The 12,016-nt window shown below is 50.7% G+C and overlaps 1 pseudogene; it reads right to left on the bottom strand.

The window, feature by feature from the left end:
• Position 1: 1 nt before the first annotated feature.
• Positions 2 to 93, bottom strand: LOC138380383 (small nucleolar RNA U13; annotated as a pseudogene).
• Positions 94 to 12,016: the final 11,923 nt, after the last annotated feature.

The following is a 12,016-nucleotide window of genomic DNA, read 5'->3' as shown; positions in this document are numbered from 1 at the left end:
ACGTCACGCGGGTGACGTGCCGACACACCAGGAGGCCCTTCTCACACGTGCTCGTGAACACGCAATCAACACGTTTATGAACTAGAAAGGGATCTGGTGTGACTTTGCTATTATTTCCCCTCCCCTCCTCCCCGCGCTGAGAATGAGTTTCCCCGGGCTCGTGTGCCCGCCTGGGAATCGGCTGCAGACGCCATGGCCCCGGGTCGACCACATGTTGCTCTGGGGTCCACCAGATGTCTCTGGCGAATTGGGGCCCTAGGTGCTTGTGACGGTGTGGTCACTAGGTGTCGCTCTGGGCTCAGTATTCTTCCTTCTCGCTGTGACTTTGGTCTCTTTTTTTCGAAATTTCTTTCTTTCTTCCTCTTTTGCCCTGTTTCCATTTTCCCTTCTTAATCTCTTTCTCTCTTTTTGTTGCTTTTTTTCCACGGCAGATGGGTGATGTGTGTGTGGAGGAAACGCGGCGTCAGGGAGAAGACACATCTCACACGTGCTCGGGAACACCCGATCGTCACGCTTCTGAGTACCGACCGATGGATCTGGTCCCGAATTTTTTAATAGTTTTCTCCTCTCTCTCTCTCTCTCTCTCTCTCTCTCTCCCCCCCTTCCTTCTCTTTCCTTTCTCTCCCTTCCTTTCTTTCTTTCTCTCGCTCTCTCGCTCTCGCTCTTCTTTTCTTTCTGACAGAGTCTCTCGTTCTGTTGCCCTGGCTAGAGTGCCATGGCGTCAGCCTAGCTCACAGCAATCTCAAACTCCTGGGCTCAAGCGATCAGACTGCCTCAGCCTCCCGAGTAGCTGGGATTACAGGCATGTGCCAGCATGCCCAGCTAATTGGATATACGTGTGTGTGTGTGTGTGTGTGTGTGTATATATATATATATATATATATATATATATATATTTTTTTTTTTTTTTTTAAACAGAGTCTCACTCTGTTGCCCAGACTAGAGTGCCGTGGCGTCAGCCTAGCTCACAGCAACCTCAAACTCCTGGGCTCAAGCGATCCTACTGCCCCAGCCTCCCGAGTACCTGGGACTACAGGCATGCGCCACCGTGCCCGGCTAATATTTTTCTGTATATATTTTTAGATACTGTTTCTGTATATATTTTTAGATATATAGTTTCTTTCTATTTTTAGTAGAGATGGGGGTCTCGCTCTTGCTCAGGCTGGTCTCGAACTCCCGACCTTGAGCGATCCACCCGCCTCTACCTCCCAGAGTGCTAGGATTACAGGCGTGAGCCACCCCGCCTGGCGTGTACGTTCTGTATTCACAGACAGACGGAAGGCAGGGAGAATGTTACCCTTTCAAAGCCCGCCCTGCTCGCCTCTCAGCCCACCGATGGCACTCTGAATCCCGTGGCATTCCTTCACTCAGCTGAATTCTTCAGCACCCGACCCCCCCCCCCTCGCCCCACCCCCGTGCCACGGGAGTTCGTTCTCATGGCAGAGCCATCGAGGCTGTTGCCACACGTGTTGTAGGTGCCTAGGCAGACTGTGCCCTGGCCCCGAGGAGGTACGGAACCGCCTATCGCCTCGGGAGGGAGGGACAAGATGTGTCCGTGTCCAAGGCGACGTCCTGTCGATCACGAGGAGGCCTGCAAAGGCTCGTATCTGCCAGGCATTGAGCCACATGACATGAAACACCGGTGTGTTCCTTCACTTAGGTGGTGTCGCGTGTTGATACTCACAGAGGATGATAAACCCACTCGCATGCCGGCTGAGCCCCCTGTGTCTCCTCCTCTATCCACTGAGGGAAAAAACCGCAACGAAAGGTAGAGAACCACAGGGTGGGAAGAGAGCCCGTCGCTCTCCCTATGTGACCGTCCGGAGTGCTCGTTCAGATGGGAGGAGGTGTGTTTGTGTGTGTATGTGTGTGTTTCATTGATTTTGGTGCCATCTTTTCTCTGCAGCTGCGTCAGAGGACAGCGATTTTTCCGATTTTCACTCCGCTGAGTGAATTGCCTTTTGAAGAGAATGTCCACAGGAAGCCTACGGTTCTCCCGCGTGGGTGGCCCTCCTCTAGAAATGAATCTCGTTTCTTGAACGGAGGGGACTTGTTGACGCCATCATGCTTTCGGGACGACTTCTCAGACGCTAGCTTTGGACCGCAACATAGGTGCCCCCCGACATTGCCTCAAGGGTTCCGTGGTGCCTCCTGTCAAGAGACCCCACCGACCGTCCCCAGCCTGCCCGCTCAAGGGAGCCGGGCCCCTTCTGATCTGTCCGCCCGCCGTGAAGCTCCCTCCCGAGGGTCGGAAAGCCCACCTGTTTCCCAGTTCGGTTGAATGATGGGGCACCCGGGCAGGGCACTGGCACCGAGTGACTCCATTCTGAGTCTGTCTGCTCTGTGGGGCGGGGGCGGGTGGGAGGGGGGGCAGTTCCGTCTCGACCGGTGGCCTCCTACCGACTGACTCTATGGGACGGACCATTCTCACTCAGGATCGTGTAACCTTCTTGGCCTAGGCACATCCCGGCACTGAAAGCCACTTTTCGGGGACACTCTCCCACGTACAGATAGATGGCCTGCACGAGTGCTCTTCCTTTCTCGAAACACTGGAAATCTGTCCTCAATTTTACCTGACCTACCTGACGGTGTGTGATAAAGGAGCATAGAACCCTCAGCCACCCTCCACCTTCCCGCTGCCACGAGAGACAGTGCCGAGCGTGAAATTCTATCCCTGACTCTCTGTGTCCACCGTTCTCTGGGTAGGGAAAGAACTTAACCAGATAGGCCCTATCGGTCGCTTATCTGTTCTGATAGTTTTGTGGCAGCCATTTCTTTCCCCCTTTCTTTTCTATTTCTGTCTCTCTCCCCCACCCCCGCCCCCAAATTCTTTCTACGAAGACGTTTAGGATGTCAGATTCTGGCCACATGCCCCCCCTAGGCATAGGGGGGCCAGCATAGACAAAGGTCTTCGGTACCAAGTGTTCATTCCACGGTGACAGATATTGCCACTCTTGTATTGACCAGGGCGAGATCGTGAGTGGGTCAACTCTGAAACTCCCTGTACTCTACTTCTCTCTTGGGTAGGTCCCTGCCCCAACCCTCCGGCTTCTAGCACACACCCAGGGGCACTCTCTCCTCTCTGGATAAAGTTCCAGATGATCCGATCCGCTCCGAGGCGGAAGGGGAGCTGGCCGGGCCACCCACTGTGCGCCCCACCCCCACCCCGCCCCACCCCCGTCAGTCATAGGGTCCGTTCTTTTCAGGATGACACCGGCAGCGGTTGCTGGGTGTCACCTTGCGGCCACTTTGATCAGACCTCGGGATCTGGAAAGTCAGGTGACGTTGGGAGTTTAAGAGCTGACTCCCGGGAGGTGTGGAGGGCGGGGAGGAGAGCACGGTCCGGACGGTCCCACCCTCTTCTTCCCGGGCCCGCAGCTCTGGGCCCGCCCGGGGCAGCCCTAGCCTCTAGCGGGTCTCCGCCCACCCGCCCTGTTGTCTGCGGGAGGCGCCCCTCCTCCCGCTCTCTGCCTCCTCCCGGGACCGTAGGCCTCTGCCCGTCGTCTTTTTTATTTTTATTTTTTCCCTTTTGTTTGTTTCTCTTTTATCTTGTTTTTTAGGCTTATCGAATATCATGTCGTATAAAAACTTAAATCACAGAATGAATTATATTATATAACAAGATGTGGCTTTTTATCCTACGCCGAGAACGATGAATTTTTCTCTTCGTGTCCATTTTCCTGTCCTGGAAGAAATACAAAGTTGCTCGTGATACTTCCCCATCATCTTCCAGTTTCCCCCACTGTCAACACGATGTATTCGATCGTATATCTTTGTGTGTGCACGTGGGCGCCTGTACCTATTTCTTTTCGGCATCAGTCTCAGGTCTTTTGGCACCTAGGGGGGAAAAAGGAGAAACCAATAAAGGACAGAAAGACGTTCTGTCGTTTTACGCTCCCCATCACCACCACCACCACCACCACCACCACTTTTGGGAGCTTGTAGTCTGGCCTATGTCCCCAAGGCAGGTTAAATCTTTTCTTAAAACTCCCAAGTGGTCCCCTGCCCCGCCCCCCCCCAGGTGGGCGGCCGGCAGAGTTCACAGGCTTTGTTTTTGGCAGAGCCTGGACGATTGAAATAATTAACCACAATCATCGCTAAAGCTGAGAACCCCTCCCCCCCTCATTAAAAGCTCTGTATTTCTGCCTAGCCCTGTGTTCGGGGAAATTCGGAGGCTTGAGATGGGAAGGTCTACCCTATTTTCTCCTTTACCGGCAAAATAGACTCTCTCTTTCCTTCCTCCTCAAACAGCTTGTCCTCGTTATTCGGCCTCGTGGGCAGGTGGCCGAGCTTTCGGTAACACCAAGTCTTCTAAGTTGTGTTGTGTTATCGGTCTTGTTTTCTTTCTTTTCTTTTCTTTTCTTTCTTTCTTTTTTTTTTTTTTTTTTTTTTTTTTGAGACAGGATTTCTTTCACTCTGTCCTCTCCCAGGCCGCCTTGGCCTGATTGTAGCTCACAGCAAGCTCCAAATCCAGGGCTTAAGTGATCCTCTCTGCCTCAGCCTTCTGAGTAGCTGGGACTATAGGCAAATGCTGCCACACCCGCCATAATTTTTCTTTTTTCTTTTTTTTTTTTTTTTTTTTTTTGTTGGTAGAGATGAGGTCTCATCGTGTTACCCAGGCTGGTCTCCAGCTGCTGGGCTCAAGTCACGCTCCCGTCTCTGCCTCCCAAGTTGCGGGGATCACGGGCATGAGCCACCATGGCCAGCCAGGTTATTTAAAGGCGATCGCTTTGCTATCCTGATACAAAACCCCAAATGTGCGAGTTTAAGGCACCAGACGGAGGGAGTCCCCACACTACATTGTCACGAACATTGAGGGTGGCTCACGAAACAGCTGGGATGTGGCCACACAGTAGTGATCGAGGCGATATATTCTAGTGGGATAGCAGAAATATAGAATGTCCTGAAGACACTAAATGTCGGAATGCCACAGCAGTCAATGGCTGACAAACTTCCATTCCATTGTGTCATGGTAGGCGGCTTACTTTTCTCCTGCTCCCTCGGTATGATTAAGGCCTGACGTAGAAAATGTCTACGTCTCATCCAAATCCATCGAGACGATGGAAGGGGGAACTGGGAGAGGAATAAAGAAAAACAAGAGAGGGAGAAGCGAAACAAGAGAGAAGGGGGCCGAGGAGGAGAAGGAGGAAACTGCCTCCCCTGTCCCCATGCTACCCAATTAATAAATGAAGAATGGCCTCTTCCCTCCTCTTCCCAACCCCTAACTATGCCTGGAGGTGTATCGTAGGCCTACAGTCCTAAGAAATGTACAACTACTGATAGTAATGGGAAGAAATGCAGTCTAATAGGTTTCTGTGCAGTGGGACACCCAGGCCAGGGCACTTACGGTGAATGGAGCTTGCAGGGCGGGCGGGAGGTTGCTCTGGGTGAGTCTGTGAGTTGGCGGTGAGTGGTGAGTGAATGTGAAGGCCTAGGACATTACTTACTGTAGGTTTTCATAAACCCTGGACACTTAGGCCGCACGACATTTACCTTTAGAAATTTCTTTCTTCAATAATACATTAACCTTAGCTTACTGTAAGTGTTTTCACTTCATAAACTTTTCCATGGTGGTTTGGTTTTTTTTTTTTGTCTGTCTGTTTGTTTGTTTGTTTGTTTGTTTGTTTTTCTTTCTTTTAAACTTTTGGACTCTTTGGCAACACCACGACTTAAAACACAAATGCGTTGCACTGTTGTACACAGATATTTTCTTTCTCTGTGTCCTTATGTGTTCCGTAAGCTTTTTCCTACTTTTAAAGTTTTTATCGTTCTATGCACTTTTCAAAATAATAAAAACTAAAACAGAGAGGGGGGGTGGGAGAGGGAAGGAGAGAAATACACACACATGAATATGTTTCCCAAGTGAACTGAGGAAGGGGGCCGAGTCAAGGTTCTCAGGGAGCCACCAGTGATGAAACGGTCAGGCTCAGAATCAGCATTGCAGAGTGGCTGCAGAGCCGGGGGGCCTGGACTGGCTACCTGGACGACACTCCGTGTTTGGTAACTTGGCGAGTCATAAATCCTCTTGAGCCTCAGCCTCTTCATCTGCAAATGCAGAAATCATGGTGCCTACCCCACAGGGATATTGGGCAGAGTGAAAAAGCAAATGCAGGCAAAGCCCGCAGAAGCACGCGTGGTAAACAGTAAGCCTTTAATCGTGGTCACAGTCGTTGTTATAGGATCATCTTCCTATGTCCTTGTCTTTTAAAGATTAGCAGAACCTCCCAGAAGATGAGAATGGGCTCCCCCTGAGCAAGTCTCGGCTGTAAAGTCACAGGCATGTTGAGCATGTGGCACAGAAGGCAGAATAAAAACCTGATCCCGGAACATTATGTTCCTGCAGGACATGAAATCATTGAAGGTATGGGAAATCCTACCTCATATCCGTTTTACTAGAACACCTATGATTGCGTACGCACATGGACGCACGCGCACCCCAAACTTTTTGAGCTTCACAAAACAGCGTAACCAAGGAACACACTATGATGCTTCTTAGCGATCTATTTAGGCCCAGGTTACTCGTCACTCTGAGCCTGCCTCCTTATCTGTCCAATGAGAATAGTGTTTGTCACAATTATCGTCATCGTCATCCTACCTAACGCTTCTGGTAAAATTGAAGTGTGAGAACACCCGCTAGACAGAAAATCCATGTTATCTCTCAATTTTTCTTCCTCCTGATTTCTATCTGAATCTGTGAGCTCGCTTTGGTTCACTTCGGTTTTTCAAGAGGCTCCGGTTACCTTCTCTCCCACCTATATCGGATTGGGTCTGACGGAAGAAAGAAGGAAAAAAAAAAAAAAAAAAAAAACAAACATAGTAAAGAAAGCAGAACAACATTTGTTTCTGAAGCAACCGATCAAACATTGCTGATGAGCCGGTCTTTTCTATTTCAGTAAACCAAGGAGGCCTATTGTCACGAGGATGTGAGGGGCCCGGGTAAGATTGGATGATTACCCCTAAAGGAGACAAAGCAGACAGACTATGGCACATGTGATCTTAGCCAAGAGAATAAACAGTGACCTCTCTGCCGAGTTGGGCCTTAGCATACCAAAGGGAAATAAAGGTGTAATAGGATGCTCAATTTTTACTCTGGAAACAGAGGTTGGTTGGGCACTGAACTGAGAACACTGAATTTTTTACCCTCCTTGATATTCACATAGGCTTAGAGGAGGCAAAAAAAAAAAAAAAAAAAAAAAGAATACTGAGCCTATAAGTCATCCCTAAAACTCGGATTTTATGTTCCCTTGCCTTTTCATAACTGAGCAACACACAACATTAAAGAATGGACACAGGCCGGACGCGTTGGCTCAGGCCTGTAAACTTAGCACTCTGGGAGGCCGAGGCGGGAGGATCGCTCAAAGTCAGGAGTTCGAGACCAGCCCGAGCGAGAGTGAGACCCCCCGCCCCCGTCTCTACTAAAAATATAGAAAGAAATTGTCCAGACAACTAAAAATATATAGAAAAAAATTAGCCGGGCATGGTGGCACATGCCTGTGGTCCCAGCTCCTGGGGAGCCTGAGGCAGGAGGATCGACTGAGCCCAGGAGTTTGAGGTTGCTGTGAGCTAGGCTGACGCCACGGCACTCACTCTAGCCCGGGCAACAGAGTGAGACTCAGTCTCGGGGGGGGGGGGAACCCAAAAACAAACAAACAAACAAACAAAATAAAAAACTGGAAGGGACACAGACTTCCACAGGTTTGTGTGTGGCCCCTTTTACTTATTAACGCTACAGGACCTTAATTATTTGTGCTCTGAATCTGATATTCAAATTATCCTTGTGGCCAACGCGTTTGAACAGTAGATGGTAGGGGAAGAAGAGTTCACCTCCTGAATAGATGACAAGTAACGGGAGTACTGGTGAAATTACAAGTGGCTTACGTTTACACACTGAAAATCCCAGTTAGCCGCTACCATGAGTTCAAAGAAGAGATCTAAATTTCTGACCCTATGACCCTAAAAGATATTTCCTCCCATGGTGTCACAGATAAAAATAAAACTGCATCCTAGCACTTTGGGAAGCCTAGGGGGAAAGGATCGCTTGAGGCCAGGAGTTTGAAGTTGCAGTGATCTATGATGATGCTACTGCACTTTAGTCTGGGAAACAGAGTGAGGGCCCGTCAAAAGAAAAAAAAGAAAGAGACAAAAAGAAAGAGAGAGAGAGAGAGAGAGAGAGAGAGACAGGAAGACACAAGGAAAGAAAGAAAGAGAGAAAGAAGAGAGGAGAAGAGAAGAGAAGCGTCAATCTATCCATTGCATTTTCTACCCTTTAGGTGACTGGGCTTCAGCAGGGTGATGTGATCTGACAAAGTTCATGTTGCTAAGAAATAAAGCACTGGGGTTCAAACTCTGAGTTTTCAAAATCCAGCATATCCCCCTACTCACCATACCGTGCCACCTCTGAGAGTGGATATCTCACAGAGGAGAGCTGTGGAGGCCATTCTTGGACAGACAGAGTCAAGTAGTGGAGACCATGGAGTCTCTGCTCTGCAGCCAGTCTAGAGACATATGGAGCCATTAACACTGCTTGTGAGGAAAATACCATGTCATAGGGAAACAGAAATATTTTCCGCCTTAGGCAGATACAATTTAGGAAAAGACCCGAAACCCCTCTTCCTCTAACAGTGCTTTCTGGTCAGATGCTGACCCCTTCGATTCACAGATTCAGATACATCATTCAATGCAAGCATTGTCAACAAGTCACTCTTTGCAGCTTTCTGAAATTTCTCGGATATAGCATACTTGTAAAGATGATCACTTATGTGAAGACACCACCCCTCCAGAAAAACAAAAACAAAACCAAAACAGAAGCCCACTTTTCTCTGCTGTGAAAACCAAGATCAGCTTTTATGAGATCCACTAAATTCACACAAGAAGTAAAATATAATCATACTGATATATGCAATTTTTCTCTTAGAACAGAATGCATGGTGCTCCTTATCGTCTCAGATACTGTCAACAGAAAGCACGCGGTGGATGAACAATCTCCGTGAGCTTTTCTACAGAGATGGGGGGTGTGTGTGTGTGTGTGTGTGTGTGTGTGATAAATAATGAGGGTTGAGGAGCAGATAAATGACTGGGGGAAAACAACAACAGCAACAACAACAAAAACCACTTCCTGGTTCCTCGATGCAAGCATTCATTTAAAGGGTATACTCGTATGTATACCTAGGTGGAAAGTGGAAGCAGCTTTAAAAAAAAAAAAAAGAAAAATTGCTGCGAGCCCTGGTTATGATACGGCAATAAGCGCTAGCTCTTGGAAGGTGTAAAACATATTCACGGTGGCTTACGCCAATTTGGGATGTACAAAGACGAGCTTGAGCACCACCACCAACCAAAAATATGAATGAATACCTGGCTAGCGATCAGGATCAGACATAATAGAAAAGAAAAAGCTCCCAAGGCTAAAATAATGTGAACACGATTGACTCGTCCATGGAAAAGAACCCCAAATCACTGCAAAATAATTTAAAGAGTTTTATTCTGAGCCCAACGGCCGTGATCATGGCCCAGAGAGCTACGCCCAAGAAGCCTTGAGCAAGCGGACCCATTGTGGTGGGGTGGGTTACAGTTTGGCTTCATACATTTTAGGGAGACAGGAATTACATGTAAAATCACAAATCAAAACATGGAAGGGGTACATTGGTCTGGGCTGAAAAGGCAGGACATCTGGCAGTTGGGGGGGGCGGGGGAGGGAGGGTGCGGTGTTTACAGGTTTACAGCTGGGTTTAAAGATTCTTTGATTTGCAATTGATGACATAAATGAACCTCTGCCTAAAGGCTTTGCATCATGTTTTCAGTTAAGGTAAGGAGGTCTGCTAATCACAGACAAGCCACTGGACAGTTTACCCAAAACTCAAGTGCCCTGTAGTTCAGTAAACGGTTGGCCTGCTAGATATGCGTTAAGCTTTGTCTTGCCTGGCCTTAGGCCCGTCGGACATTCAGTATCTCATTGTTATAAAATCTGACTCCATCAGGGAGGAGTGTCTGACTTCCCCTGTCCTTGCGGGGCAGCAGCTCAGGTTTAAGGGTTTTTCTAGGGTTCCCTGGGCCAACCACGGGACGGGTCAGCTGGCGGTGGCGGGCGGGGGGCGGCTTAAGATTTTATTTTAGTTCATAGACTCCAGAAATGGTGTTTCCCTGGGAAAGGCACACGAGTTCATGAAAAGCTTTCATTCAGTTGGTCTGGCTCCTCCCTGAGGTCGTCTCCCTGCCCCCCACTCCTCCCCTCCCCTGGGGCCGGAGCGGGGGGGGGGGGGAGGGTGAAGGCCCAAGAGGAGAGGCGCGTGGGGGGAGGTGCCGCTCCCAGAACCAGAGACTCGTCTGGGCCCCACGTAACCCAGCCACCGCGACCGCTTCGCCCGAGGAGGTGCCCAGCAAGTCGTGCTTCTGCCCCTCGGGATTGCCTGCGGGCTGGGGGCGGGGTACGAGCTCCCGGCCCAAGAGGGAAACCCCTAGCCTGGCCGCACAGATGGCCGGGCCCCCGGCGGAGCCCTTCCGCCGGTTTCCACCCCTCCCCCACTCACTGCGCTGACTGCGCATGCGCGCTCGCACGTAGCCGCCTCGGGCTTCTCTCGGGCGGAGCCGCTTTCAGCCGCGACCCCGCCCCGCGAGCTGACTGTGCATGCGCGCTTGCACGTAGCCGCCTCGGGCTTCTCTCGGGCGGAGCCGCTTTCAGCCCCGACCCCGCCCCGCGAGCTGCCGCTTCCAGGCGGCACACCGCATGGGGGAGGGGACGGAGCTCTAAAGAAATCAGTCCCCTCCGTCTCCTGCCTCAGGAAAAGCCCCAAACCCTTGGAGAACTGCCACCCACCGCCACTACCGTGTGTGGGGGGGGGCGGGGGGGCTGGGTCTTTACTTTGTGTCCTCCTTGTGGCCCAGTCCAAGGCGGCTGGGCTGCCAAACAGATCGTCTCGAGAGGGAGGCAGGAAGGGCCCAGGTCTGGACAGGGGTGGATTGGACCCCTCCACCCTGGGGTGTGGACTTGTGACCGAAAGCTCAGCTGCTTGTCCACGAGGCCGAATAACGAGGACAAGCGGTATGAGGAGTAAGAAAACAGAGAGTCTACTTTGCTGACAAAGGAGGAAATAAATAGGGTAGAGCTTCTCAGTCTCAAACCCCCAAATTTCGTGAACATAGGCCTAGGCAGAAATACAGAGGTTTTAAAGGAAGGAGGGTTGGTTCTCAGCTTCAGGCAATTACTGCAGTTAGCTGTTCTAAAGGTCCCGTCTCTGCTGAGAAGAAAGCCCTTGAACTCTGTGGGCCGCCCACCCTGGGGGCCACCTGGAGTTATAACCAAAGAGTTAACGTGCCTCAGGGATGCAGGCCGGGCTGCAAGTTCCCAAAAGCCTGGGGGAAGTTTTAAAAAGACAGAAAATCTTTCTGCCCTCTTCCCCTCCCACCCCCCCACAAAGCCATTTTCTCTGGTGCAGACTCGGCACCCTCCCCGTGCAGGCCTGTTTGTCCTCAATCATCTGTGAGGTTCACGAGGAGGAGATGCTCTCTCGCTCTCCCCACCCTCTTTCTTCCCTTAGGAAATCCTCAGCGCTGTTCCACACACTCAAGGTGGCGGGCCTGCTCCGGCCACCAGCCACCTCTTGTGCCACCTCCCCCCCCCCCCCGCCCCCAACGGAGTAGGTGTACAGACAGGAGCACACTTTACTGGAGGGCGCCTGGGGATGAAGAGTTGTGGTGGCCAAATGGGGGATGCGGGGCGGGGAGGAGAGTGGCTGGCATTTGGCAAAGAGTGACACGGAGTGGCCATCCAGGCTTGTCTGAAAAGTGGGACTACGAGCCTGAGAGCGCCGACGGAGTCGATGGACATGGTCACTGCTGTGGGATGTCTCTTTTACCACGATGTAACACCAAAGCAAACCCCTGACCCGCTGGGTCGGAGAAGGCCTTGTGGGCAATTTAGAAAAGCCATGGCGTGGCCATTTGGAATACTTCCTGCCTCTCCGGGAATCAAAAATTAGAAAGGACCATGGGTTCTGTATTAACGTACCAAAGGCAGGGAGAA

Source organism: Eulemur rufifrons, unplaced genomic scaffold, assembly GCF_041146395.1.
Source record: "Eulemur rufifrons isolate Redbay unplaced genomic scaffold, OSU_ERuf_1 scaffold_389, whole genome shotgun sequence".
Classification (NCBI taxonomy): Eukaryota; Metazoa; Chordata; class Mammalia; order Primates; family Lemuridae; genus Eulemur; species Eulemur rufifrons.
The sequence above is the reverse complement of the archived record's forward strand: the minus strand, read 5'-3'. Positions and strand labels throughout refer to the sequence as shown.